At 39.5% G+C, this 13538-nt stretch overlaps 1 long non-coding RNA gene across 1 annotated transcript; it reads left to right on the plus strand.

Moving 5' to 3' along the window:
• The first annotated feature begins 620 nt into the window (after positions 1-620).
• On the plus strand, positions 621-12133 carry LOC133605775 (uncharacterized). Its single transcript, XR_009815182.1, has 4 exons — positions 621-689; positions 2508-2574; positions 9008-9122; positions 10383-12133. It is a non-coding gene; the product is annotated as an uncharacterized lncRNA (long non-coding RNA).
• The last annotated feature ends 1405 nt before the right edge of the window (positions 12134-13538 follow it).

Consider the following 13538-nt stretch of genomic DNA (forward strand, 5'->3'; position numbering starts at 1 on the left):
TGGGGAGAGTTGAGAGGATAATTTAATTTAATTATGATGTGTTCAAGAGTCTTACGGCCTGAGGGAAGAAGCTGTTACAGAACCTGGAGGTTCTGCCTCGGAGGCTGCGGAACCTCTTTCTAGAGTCCAGCAGTGAAAACAGTCCTTGGTGCGGGTGGGAGGAGTCTTTGCAGATTTTCTGAGCCCTGGTCAGGCAGCGGCTTTTTGCGATCTCCTGGATAGGAGGAAGAGGAGTCCTGATTATCTTTTCCGCCGTCCTCACGCAATTAATTAATTGACTGATTGATTAAACTTTTATTAGTAGATTGCACAGTACAGTACATATTCCGTACAATTGACCACTAAATGGTAACACCCTAATAAGTTTTTCAAATTGTTTGAGTCGGGGTCCACGTTAATCAATTCATGGTAATACACGTGTGATGCCTTCACAATGTGATTACATGCGGGATATATACGTTTTTATTTTGTCAATCACTTTTTATTGACAAAGGTATAATATAGCTGTTTTCCATCCATGTTAATGTAAAGATACAAATGAAGAGCGGAACTAAATGTGTGCTGAAGTAGTTGCCCGTAGGTCCCTTTTTAGGTGTGGGTATTTCCTCCCCCTCCCCTCAGAGAAAACTTGGGAAGCTTCAAAAATTGTTCGTGTCTTAATCTCCTTAAACATTGCCTGTGTTTTCCAGGTTAGTAATGTTGTTAAGTATCTCAAATGTAAACGTTTGATGATTAAACACCCTACAATTCAAATGTAATATAGTCCAGCGACAGAGATTGATGTTTTAGTGCCTTTAGACTTTAAAACTAGAGTGTGTGTGAGCATCCAGCAAGCGCTTCGATGCGTGTGGGTCAGTTAACCCTTTTTATGCCAACCGAAGAGCACTGCAGTGAATATACACTATATTGCCAAAAGTATTTGACCACCCATCCAAATGATCAGAATCAGGTGTCCTAATCACTTGGCCTGGCCACAGGTGTATAAAATCAAGCACTTAGGCATGGAGACTGTTTTTACAAACATTTGTGAAAGAATGGGCCGCTCTCAGGAGCTCAGTGATTTCCTGCGTGGACTGTCATAGGATGACACCTGTGCAACAAATCCAGTCGTGAAATTTCCTCGCTCCTAAATATTCCAAAGTCAACTGTCGGCTTTATTATAAGAAAATGGAAGAGTTTGTGAACAACAGCAACTCAGCCACTGAGTGGTAGGCCACGTAAACTGACAGAGAGGGGTCAGCGGATGCTGAAGCGCATAGTGCAAAGAGGTCGCCGAATTTCTGCACAGTCACTTGCTACAGAGCTCCAAACTTAGTGTGACCTTCCAATTAGCCCACGAACAGTACGCAGAGAGATTCATGGAATGGGTTGCCATTAGGGATGTCCAATAATAGCTTTTTGCCGATATCCGATATTCCGATATTGTCCAACTCTTTAATTACCGATATCGATATATACAGTCGTGGAATTAATACATTATTATGTCTAATTTGGATAACCAGGTATGGTGAAGATAAGGTCCTTTTTTTTAAAATTAATAAAATAAAATAAGATGAATAAATTAAAAACATTTTCTTGAATTAAAAAAGAAAGTAAAACAATATAAAAAAACAGTTACATGGAAACTAGTAATTAATGAAAATGAGTAAAATTAACTGTTAAAGGTTAGTACTATTAGTGGACCAGCAGCACGCACAATCATGTGTGCTTACGGACTGTATCCCTTGCAGACTGTATTGATATATATTGATATATAATGTTGGAACCAGAATATTAATAACAGAAGGAATCAACCCTTTTGTGTGAATGAGTGTGAATGGGGGAGGGAGGTTTTTCGGGTTGGTGCACTAATTGTAAGTGTATCTTGTATTTTTTTTTATGTTGATTTAATTAAAAAAAAAAAAAAACGATACCGATAATAAAAAAAACGATACCGATATTTTCCGATATTACATTTTAAAGCATTTATCGGCCGATAATATCGGCAGGCTGATATTATCGGACATCTCTAGTTTCCATGGCCGACAGCTGCATCTAAGCCATACATCACCAAGTCCAATGTGTCGGATGCAGTGGTGTAATCGTTTGGAAGTAGGCCAAATGCATTATCGCAGTACATTTCAGGTGGTTAATCAAAGATGTAGACAACAACATAGTCTGATATGATTGAATATTTTAAAGAACTATTTATGTTTTTTTTATGATAAGTGCTGAATAGTTTTTTTTTACAACGCACTTTGCGCGCTCTCATGAATTCTTTGTGCCCCATGTGTGCCCCAGTACAGTATTAGGTCAAGTGACGCGCCTGGTACAGACCATTATAATAGTTGTTGTGCTATGGAGAAGATATGTTTTAAGAATAGAATATTGAATTTAGAGAATAATAATTATATTGTTATTGTGAATTATAGGAAATATATATAATGTGTAATAAAGAGAGGAAACTTGGGAAGCTTTGAATATTGTTCATATCTTCACTGTCCTTAAACATTGCCTGTGTTTTCCAGGGGTTAGACAATGAACACAACCTTTTTTTCTACTGAACTCACACGCCTGTGAGACCTGTAACCAGAGGTGAGTAGAGTAGCCAGAAATTGTACTCAAGAAAGAGTACTGTTACTTTAGAGATTTATTACTCAAGTAAAAGTAAGGAGCAGTCACCCAAATATTTACTTGAGTAAAAGTAAAAAGTATGTTGTGAAAAAACTACTCAAGTACTGAGTAACTGATGAGTAACCTGTTCATTTGATGATGACGGCAACAAATAATGCACAAAAACACAAAAATAGCAATGAGCAAATTCAGAGCCAGGAATATATCTTAAGCAATAAAACAATAATATATATTAAATAATAATACATTAACATAAAAAAAATTAAGGCAAATTGAGCCACAATAACTTAACAGCACCATAGGCTCAGTAGGCATTCATTGATTGATTGATTGAAACTTGTATTAGTAGATTGCAGAGTACAGTACATATTCCGTACAATTGACCACTAAATGGTAACACCCCAATAAGTTTTTCAACGTTAATCAATTACTTAATAAATGACCAAGTCGAGGTGATGTACCTCATAGATACATATTCATACACACACATTTCATATATATGTATATACATACATTTATATATACAGTTCATAATTTCTATTTTTTTATTTTGCCGTTTTTGTTCACATGTTAAAGGTGTTTTAATTAATATACATACATGTTTAACATATAGATTCCTTTCTTTCATGAAGACAAGAATATAAGTTGGTGTATTACCTGATTGTGATGGCTTGCATTGATTGGAATCAGACAGTAGCGCTGATAACGTCCACGTTTTCAAATGGAGGAGAAAAAAAGTTCCTCCTTTCTGTCTATTACCACATGAAAGTGGTTGGTTTTTGGCATCTTATTTGTCCAGCTTCCATATTTGTTTGTATACACTTTACAAGAAATACATTGGCGGCAAACTCCGTAGCTTGCTAGCTTGTTTGCACTGGCTTTCGGAGACTCTTATTTTGTTTGCGCACGCGCGATGGAGCGGCACTTTTATTGTGAAGACAGGAACTGTGAGGTCAGTCTTTAGGCTTTTGAGAAAGTGTCTTTTTTCCTTCACACTTTTGATTGATTGATTGAAACTTTTATTAGTAGATTGCACAGTACAGTACATATTCAGTACAATTGACCACTAAATGGTAACACCCCAATAAGTTTTTCAACTTGTTTAAGTCAGGGTCCACGTGTGACGGTCATGTGACTGCCTGGCTCTGTTTGATTGGTCCAACGTCACCAGTGACTGCATCTGATTGGTGAAACGGAGTCAAACGTCACCAGTGACTGCATGTGATTGGTGAAACGCAGGCATGCATAGATCCTACTTTTGAGGTCTGTCTGACAATCAAAACAAACAAAGCGTGCATTAACAGATCGATAAAAATCAGTAGCGAGTAGCGAGCTGAATGTAGATAAATGGAGCGGAGCAAAAGTAGCGTTTCTTCTCTATAAATATACTCAAGTAAAAGTAAAAGTATGTTGCATTAAAACTACTCTTAGAAGTACAATGTATCCCAAAAGTTACTCAAGTAGATGTAACGGAGTAAATGTAGCGCGTTACTACCCACCTCTGCCTGTAACACACGCAAAAAGAATATAAGAGCCCCCAGTGCCGTATGGCTAATATTCGCATTAGGCCCCTTCTACACTAAGGTTATTCAGGGTAAATCCCACCTCACCTAATCCGTGTTCACACACAACAATACCACCGTTTAAGACCCCCTCCGTCCGCCGTCGCCACGCGATCTAGTATATATGCGCTAAAATAATGCACGCGTCATAGTCACCTCCGACCTGGAAGTGTATCCTTACCCTGTGTTTCAACGTAGACTATTGCCACATTTCTTTTAACAATAAACCTTGCTTGCCTCACCATCAGCAGCTGTTAGATTATTGTCGTGAATCACACCCAAGCCATCGTACATGAATCATATCTTTAATGGACGTTTGAAAGTAAACAATGTGATAAAGAACATTTTACAACAACCACAACAGGACACTGTGCTTGTAGGCTGAAATTGGCGGCCGTACTTGACGGCCACAACCACTTCATGGCTTCACAATAGTTACAGAGTAATCACTCGACATACATTGCGGACAATAACTGATAGTCTGCCTTGCCAGTCCAAATGCATTCGCTATTTTTCGTAGTCTTCCCTTGTCCAGGGGAGCCCGCATTGTCGTCTCTCCTTCGACAAATGGACAAAGTTTTTCACTAAGTCGAATCACAGCTTACCTGGACATTTGAATGTTCTCTTGCCGTTCCTCTGACACAACACACTCATTGACAAACATATCCCAGCAGGCTGCCGTTCTTCCAGGCCTTATCCAAAACCGTTGCTCAACATTGCTATGTTGCCGTCTGAGATGTGTTGTATCCAGAATAGCCGCAATCGCCTGTTTCCTTCTCTTAAGGTATTTATGTGTGATTTCCAAAAGCGCCTGTACATGTATAGGAAGGAGAAACACTGGCATGTCTGGATGACTTTCTAGTGGTTGCCGCCGAGTTACCGAACGGGTTGTTATGAAGCTGGCTGTGGCGCGTTCTTTCTGACGTCAATTCTTGTGTGGGGCATGGTCTTTCTGGCGTCACTTCCTCTTCGAACTCAGTTTGTAAACGATTAATGAGTCCATACAAAGCTAAGAGCCGTCTATTCAAGAAATAGACGGTGCACTTACCCCGTGTAACAATTTGTTCGAGGGGGGGGACCTTAAACGATGGTTTAGTGTGGCTGAAACGGAACTTAGGCTAAATAATTATTTGTTTAAGGGGTTGTCCGGCTTAGTGTAGACATAGCCTTAGAGAGAGTGCATGGACTCTTGGACTTCACACGTAGGTATGAAAACACAAAAAAACGGACTATTTGAGAAATCAGACTAATTCAGTGCATGGAAACATAGTGATTGACACCTCTCTAATATGAAATATGAGGTAGGGCTGGGCGATATGGCGTTTTATTAATATCTCGATTAGGGATGTCCGATAATGGCTTTTTGCCGATATCCGATATTCCGATATTGTCCAAACTCTTAATTACCGATACCGATATCAACCGATACCGATATTAACCGATACCGATATATACAGTCGTGGAATTAACACATTATAGTACCTAATTTGGACAACCAGGTATGGTGAAGATAAGGTTCTCTTTTTTTTTAAATAATAAAATAAAATAAGATAAATAAATTAAAAACATTTTCTTGAATTAAAAAAGAAAGTAAAACAATATAAAAAGAGTTACATAGAAACTAGTAATTAATGAAAATTAGTAAAATTAACTGTTAAAGGTTGGTACTATTAGTGGACCAGCAGCACGCACAATCATGTGTGCTTACGGACTGTATCCCTTGCAGACTGTATTGATATATATTGATATATAATGTAGGAACCAGAAATATTAATAACAGAAAGAAACAACCCTTTTGTGTGAATGAGTGTAAATGGGGGAGGGAGGTTTTTTGGGTTGGTGTACTAATTGTAAGTGTATATTGTGTTTATTTATTTAAAATTAAAATTAAAAAAAACGATACAGATAATAAAAAAAATGATACCGATAATTTCCGATATTACATTTTAAAGGATTTATCGGCCGATATCGGCCTGCCGACATCTCTAATCTCGATATTTTTAAGCCATGTCACGATACACGATATATATCTCGATATTTTGCCTTAGCCTTGAATGAACACTTGATGCATATAATCACAGCAGTATGATGATTCTATGTGTGTACATTAAAACATTCTTGTTCATACTGCATTAATATATGCTCATTTTAAACTTTCATGCATAGAGTGAAACCACAATTAAGTCAATTGATCAAAAGTGTATTTATTAAACAGTTATTAAGCAGTGGCACAATCATTCATGTCATTTCAAAACAGAAAGTGCAAGATTGTCAGAGACATTTTAAAACAAGCTATTAGTGCACTTTTGTGCATGATGTCACTAAGATGACATATCAAAACAACACTAAATTAAAGTGGACTTTTTGTAAAGAACGCAACTACAATAGTTTAAAACAAATAAAGTGCACTTTTGTGCATGATGTCACACAAGATATTTCAATGACTGTCAAATAAAAATGAGCTGCATAATAGGAAATCAAATAGTGTATGTCCTTCGCTATGTGGTAGGTTCCTGCGGACGTTATCTCCTTCTGTTGTTGACTGATTTTTTCATATGGTGTTGATGTGGAATTTGTTGCTTGGGCATTTTGTGGGTATGGCACCGAACAGAGGTGTTGACATGCGGAGTTTCAAGCACTCTTCATTCTCTAGCAGGTGACTTTTCAAATGATGCTACAAATTAGCAGTAGGTGCTACTTTTTGTAACAACCTTGTTCATCTTCACGCTTGAAGCCAAACCACCGCCAGACGATGGACCCCGTGTTTTTCTTAGGAATTAATTCTTCCTTCATTTGTTACCTGATTCGCGCCTTCTTTCTCTCGTATTACCACACGCACCACTCCGCTAGCATCACAGCTAACGTTACCCATGCTGCTACCTCTCTGCTATGCGAGGGCGTATGACCCGACAGTATGTGACGTATATAAGAAGGTGCGCTTGTTTTATGTCTCTGTGAGAAGGAGAGACAAGAATGAGTGAAAAACGGCTGTAGTGTAATCAGTGTTGGGTTAGTTACTGAAAACCAGTAATTAGTTACAGTTACTAGTTACTTTATTTCAAAAGTAACTCAGTAACACCAAAAAGTAATGCGTTACTGTGAAAAGTAACTATTTTAGTTACTTCTTTTTTTCTTCTTTTTTTTATGGCTCCCATTAATGCCCTTTTAGCCTTCATTTCAGTACTGTTATTGCACTGGAGAATAATACAATGTGTTGATCAACTTGACATGCATTTGCATCACTGAACTCAGAAAGCAATGTGGTCTACATACAACACACAAAGACAAAGATATGTTTCAAAGGGACAATTTATTTCAGGCCAGAACAAATTGACAAAACTGTTTTAAATAGCTGCAACATAATGGCACTTTAAGTAGATAGGATCTTTGATCCAAGATACAACTTAAGTTTAACTAAAAAGTTATTTTCTTTGTGCTCGACAAAAGAAAAGTATTGAGAATGTCTCCATGTAAGAAACTCGACTTCTGGCTTCGCCATGATGTCTTGTTAGTTGTTATGAGAGTAGCGTATGTGTGTGTGTGTGTGTGTGTGTGTGTGTAGCCCTTTAAGATATGACAGCATATGAGGTGAGTGACGTTAGTGAGTGAGTGGGCGAGAGAGGTGAGGGAGCAACAACAGTGAGTGCGTGCAGGTGCTCCAGCTTGGTGGATGGCTGCGTCCAATAAAGTCACAAAGTTGCAACAAACCGCCGGCCTCGTCATTCACCCTCAGCTGTAAAGACCCACTTCCGGGTAAAGTGAAGGTTGTTAGCCCCGAAGTACATAAGCCCTGGAGGAACGTCTCCCCTGCGCCCCTCAACTACAGTCTGGGAGCCCCCACACAAAGCACGCCTTTTCTTTTCCTTGTGACACAGAAGGACGACACCGCAGCGCTCCAATAAAACACACTCAGATCTTCAGTTTCTAGCCGATACTACATAAAAAATAACGTAAAATAATGCAGTAACGCATCATGTAGTAACGGTAACTGAGTTACTGAAAATAAAAAATAATGCGTTAGATTACTAGTTAACACCGAAAATAACGGCGTTATTTTGTAACGCGTTAGTCCCAACACTGAATGTAATACCCGCAGCTAAAAGCAACTGCGTGAGAACGTATACTCGAATATCACGATATAGTCATTTTTTATATTGCACAGAGACAAACCCGCGATATATCGAGTATATTCGATATATCCCCCAGCTCTAATATGAGGGGTGTCATCGTTTTTGTTTATGGCGCATGATTCAAGTCATGTAGCCCTAAAACACCAACGCTAGTGATAAGACCTTCTGCTTCCCCTCTGGAATGCTGCGCTTTGTAACGTGAGGATGTTTAGAGGCGGGTCAAAAGGCTCGTTCAACCCAGGGCCTCACCTATTTCCTAATTAATTCCCATGATCCAGCAACCTGCAGGCGTTCCCATACAAGCTAAGCAATGATTACACCTTGAGGGAGGGAGGTGGAGGTTGCGGCTATAGCAAGATGGAGCATCCCTTGCTGCACACGCACACACACACACACACATGCAACCATCACTAACCCCCACCCCTCCCAGATTGGAGGCAGGTGCAGTGGCGAATCAAGCCTCATTAGCTGCACCTTCTGCTAGCGTATAGCGCAGACAGATGGATGCTCACCCTCACATGTTACCTCACATCAGATGGCGGTTGGAGGAGGGTGGCTAGGGGCTAGCATGGCGCTACGCTCAGACCCCCCTTCTGTCGGCATCACATCCTCACAGCTACAACATAACACCCCCCACCTGCCCTTGCCTCTCAAAATGCTCTTTAACCTTAATACTGCCGTTGGCTATCCTGTACTTTCCAGGGAATATCTGACATGGGAGCAGTTTATTCCTCATCAGGAGGTGCAGCATGCTCTCCTGGCCCAAAGAGGAGTGGAGGGGTTCTGTGTTGGCATGCGCTAACATTAGCTTTCCCAGGTAAGTGACATCACTTCCTCTGCACCCCTTAGGTGTGGAGTGCGCTTATACAAATGATCCATTAGAGGTGGGGGAAATAAACAATTTTTAGATGCATCGCAATTCAGACATGGACGATTATAAAATCGATTAGTAAACGTCAATAATCGATCATCCGTTTGTTGATTGTAAATAAAGTAATGCAGAAAGTTCTACTGAGAGATCTGCCCAGCTCCTTTATTGTGGTGCACTTATTTTCCAGTTTTGCACACATTTCCATGAATTTAATAAATGGGGTGGGAATTTCTTATTACAAATACATTGTTTTTAAAAAAATTGCAAGTGATAAACGCTTATTTAGTGAAACGAAAAGAAATGTAAAACTGCATCAATATACATGCATTAAAGCTGCTCATTAATCTATTTTTAATCGAATCGTAGCTCCTGAATCGTAATCGAATCATGAGGTGGCCAAAGATTCCCACCTCTCCTATGCATCCATCCATCCATTTTCTTTACCACCTATCTTCATTATGGTGATTGCTGTCACTGTTTCACTCTAGTCCTTTATATTCCCAACCATAAAGAGTGGACGGTTAGAGCAGTGTAGTTGCTCACTTGTACTTTATTGGCAACTTCAGTGCAGTTACAATTCCAGGTGACTCACTCACACTCGCCCGCTTAATTCCTGTACAGTGTGTCTCACTCTAAACGTTCCCCCCTGCAACATGTTTTAATATGCTGGAGTATCAACGTAACAATCATATTGTAACATCCTTTCTCTTTTTTTTTTCTTTTTTTTTTTTTTCAAAAGAGATTACTTTACCTTAACCCTATCCTGTCTAATTATATAGGGGAAAAACGTAGTATTGCAAAATACAATAAAACTTACATTGTAGACATACTATACATCAGTTACAGTAGATAATGAAAGTATCATCTTACTTACAAACCAACCCAGGATGAAAACCTTAAATAACAGTATCACCTGTCATTCTTTACTTTTACAGTATGGTTTTCTTTTCGTCTTAACAGAGAAATTTCACATCAAATAGCAAGATATTTGCATCTTCCCTTTTTGTTTTCCAACACAACCAAACTAACATGTAACCCAGCAACTTGTTACAACTGTTTTCAAGCTTATAAAAGTCACTGTCTATAGTCTTTCTGTAAATGTGGACGAAAAACTCTACGACCTGCTCTGGTCACAGCAACCGACTGGTCATCGCTACGTTGTTGAATATCCATCCTAGTCGTGTCACTGAACGTTCCTGATTGCAGAGGCGGGGCAGGTGCTTCATGGCTGCGCCTGAGGTGTCGACGGTTCCTCCGCAGAACAGCACCTGACTCCAACTTCACCTCGTAAGACCTGGGATGCACCTCCTTCACCACCTTTGCGACTTTCCAGACTTTACACGGCTCGGAGGGCTGAACTCTCACACTGTCTCCACCCTTGAGACAATCCAAGTCCTTGACTGAGCGGTTGTGATATCTTTCCTGCCTCAGTCTGTTGCCTTTCAGTCCCTGCTCACAGTCCATGACCCTTGGTGTCAAGAGGGTATCTTTTGTTGGCAGTAGGGTCCGAGTCCTACTAAACAGTCCCTGTGCAGGGCTTGTCTCCAGGCCTTGACTGGGTGTGTTACGATGATCCAGCATAGCCAAGTACGGATCTTGTCCGGCAGCTTCAGCTTTTAGCATGAGTCGCTTGGCTGTATTTACGGCGGACTCGGCCATCCCATTGCTCTGTGGGTATCCCGGTGATGAAGTTCTGTGCACAAACTCCCACCTTAGGTTGAATCTCTGGAACTCTTCGGACAAATATTGTGGCCCATTGTCTGACACAACCACATCCGGTATGCCATGTCTTGCAAAGTGAGCCGTCAGCTTATGAATTACAGTGTCTCTCACTCTAAACGTTCCCCCCCTGCAACATATTTTAATATGCTGGAGTATCAACGTAACAATCATATTGTAACAGTCACGATCGGCTTTTGCCGGAGTAGGACCTCAACGCAGCTCAATAATAATAATAACAAAAAGCGCACTCAAAAAGGTTGAGGGTGCACGCCAATGGTGTGGAGAACATGATGCACACAAAGCCACATAAATGGAAAGCATGAGTGGAGCCAGGGCAGAGAAGAAGAACATTGGAAGGGTGAACCATCAGGAAATTACTGGCGCCCAGTGAATCGAGTGAAGAGCTTAAGTAGTCAGGAGGAAATGGTTATCAGGTGTGATCGAAGGTAGCCCGAAGACCAGGCACTGCAACACAGTTGCCACATCATGACAATGGGTAAACTGGAGCCTGTCCTAGCTGACTTCGGGCGAAAGGCAGGGTACACCCTAGACCAGGTGTGTCAAACTCGTTTTCATTGAGCGCCACATCGCAGTTATGGTTGCCCTCAGAGGACCGCTTTTAACAGTGAATAATATACAGTATGAATATAGATGTGTATATATAAAACGTGTATAATTGTCTCTTTTTTTACGTACGCTGTACAAAACCAAATCTTTAGATTGTACTATATAAAACTGGCAACTCAGTCGCCACAATTTTACCGTAATATTAGCAGGTTGTTGTTTTTTTTACAGCAAATAAAATAAACAAATACATGGAAATAAATTAAATGGAGTGGTGAATGTTGTCTATCTATCTGTGTTGGCGAAATAGACAAGCGGTAGAAAATGGATGGATGGAAAACGGTACCACTGTTTTTTTTAATGTAAAAATGACGGTTGTTGTGTTTTTTAGTGTATTATTACTCTATACTGAAAGTGGATTTTACTGTAAAAAAGGTTTACTGTAAAATTTTTACATGAACAGTTTGTTGGATTACTTGCTTTGAAATCGTAATTCAAACAGTTATTTAAGTATTTGTCTTTATTTGAACAATATTGTTTTGAAATGTATGATGATATAATATTTTGTTTTATTATTAGAGATGATTAAAGTGTAAATATGTGTAATTGTACGCTGTTTATTTTTGTAATACATTTATTAAGAAAAGATAAGGTACTTTATTTACATATATTATTTCCACGCTTTCGGGGGCCACACAAATTGATGTGGCGGGCGAGATCTGGACTTGTGCTCTAGACCAGTGGTTCTTAACCTGGGTTTGATCGAACCCTAGGGGTTCGGTGAGTCGGCCTCAGGGGTTCGGCGAAGACACATCCGACTTATTGTGTACATAAAAACTTCTCCCTATTGGCGTATTATGGATACCTCCAAACAATGTTCCCTCTAATTTTCCATCTGATTTGCAGGTTTTTTGATTGATTGATTGAAATTTTTACTAGTAGATTGCAAAGGAAGAGAATACATTATATGAAACAGTACAGTACATATTACGTACAATATTACGTAACACCCGAATAAGTTTTTCAACTTGTTTAAGTCGGGGTCCACGTTAATCAATTCATGGTAATGTGTGTAAGGTGTGTAATTTGTTGTGAGTTCATGCACTGTGTTGGTTTTGTTCTTTGATCAAGGTGATGTTCATGCACGGTTCATTTTGTGCACCAGTAAAAAAACATAACTTTTTCTTGAATTTGAAAAAAAAAATTGTTTTTATTTTTCACTAAAGAAGGGTTCGGTGAATGCGCATATGAAACTGGTGGGGTTCGGTACCTCCAACAAGGTTAAAAACCACTGCCCTAGACTGTTCGATGAACTATCCAAATAATTCATATATAGGGGCGATTTGGACTGACTAATTTAATTTGATCAAACTTTTTCTAACACTCTACACAACAAAATAGTAAACGTATATACTATGATTCCTGCTGATATCGTATCAGATTAATATCGCTATCGGCCAACACCCAAGGCTCCAATATTGGTATGTGAAAAAGCTGTATCGGGACACCCCTAATTTGGAGTATCCAAAATGGTAAATGGGTTGTACTTGTATAGTAAAACTGTAAATGTTTGTATAGCACGTATTTACTTTCAAGAAGAGAAGTCGAAGTAGTATCCACACAAGGAAAAGTGCTGCAGTTCTAATGCAAATAACTTTCAATAGAAGACGCAAAAGTAAACATACAACAATACATTTTCCACTCAAATATATGAATTTTCTTATGATGCCGGGTGACATTTTTCTCATCATTCCTTTTCTGTCAAAACTAATGAGGAATTTTGCCAGCTAATGAAGAGTAGAAGGCACACATATCGTCTTCTCCTCCTTTTATCTGCCTCATCCTTGTATCCACAACCATATGCCATATGGGGAAAGTGTGCGCGATGCATGTGGAGTCTCCTTGCAAATGCATGCCGAAGGAAATCAAAAAGTCTTCCTTCTCTTGTCTTGCTCACTCCCACGGGGCACTTCAGAGTGAAGGTTACACTAGCAGCCTTTTTTGAGGCATGGGCGAAGAGGGGGTGTACCGTTTCAGTTTTTCACAAATCTTTATTGTTAATTCTCCGCTTGTTGC

The sequence above is a fragment of the Nerophis lumbriciformis genome, linkage group LG05, assembly GCF_033978685.3.
Source record: "Nerophis lumbriciformis linkage group LG05, RoL_Nlum_v2.1, whole genome shotgun sequence".
NCBI lineage: Eukaryota > Metazoa > Chordata > Actinopteri > Syngnathiformes > Syngnathidae > Nerophis > Nerophis lumbriciformis.